This window comes from Crocuta crocuta, unplaced genomic scaffold (assembly GCF_008692635.1).
Source record: "Crocuta crocuta isolate KB4526 unplaced genomic scaffold, BGI_CrCroc_1.0 scaffold139, whole genome shotgun sequence".
In the NCBI taxonomy this organism is placed as follows: domain Eukaryota; kingdom Metazoa; phylum Chordata; class Mammalia; order Carnivora; family Hyaenidae; genus Crocuta; species Crocuta crocuta.
The window spans coordinates 11219401-11219781 of record NW_027533258.1 but is presented as its reverse complement, the minus strand read 5'-3'; positions in this window follow the sequence as shown (position 1 = coordinate 11219781).

Sequence of the window (381 nt, the reverse complement as noted above, 5' to 3'; positions counted from 1 at the left end):
ACGCTCCCCGTGACACCGGGCGGGTGGGTTAGGCCTCAGCCTCCCCATCCACGAAATGGGAATGAGGCCCCCACTGGGGCATCAGTGAAGGGCTCCAGGGCAGCTCCGCACCGAATCCTCACTTGTGTATTATCTCATTTAACCCTCAGGGCAGCAGGCCAGGCGGACACGGTAACAGCCCATTAGACAGATGAGGCCAAAGGAGGCAAAGTCACAGAGGCGGCGGCGAACCGAGGAGCCCAGGTTTGAAACAGCACGTTTCCGAGCGGCCCGGCCAGTGACGGACACCAGCACGAGGGCGCCCGGCCCAGGGCAGGCGTACACAGCAGGCACTCAATACATGTGTCCAGCCTGCCGAGTCCTTCCCGGGTGTGCATGGGG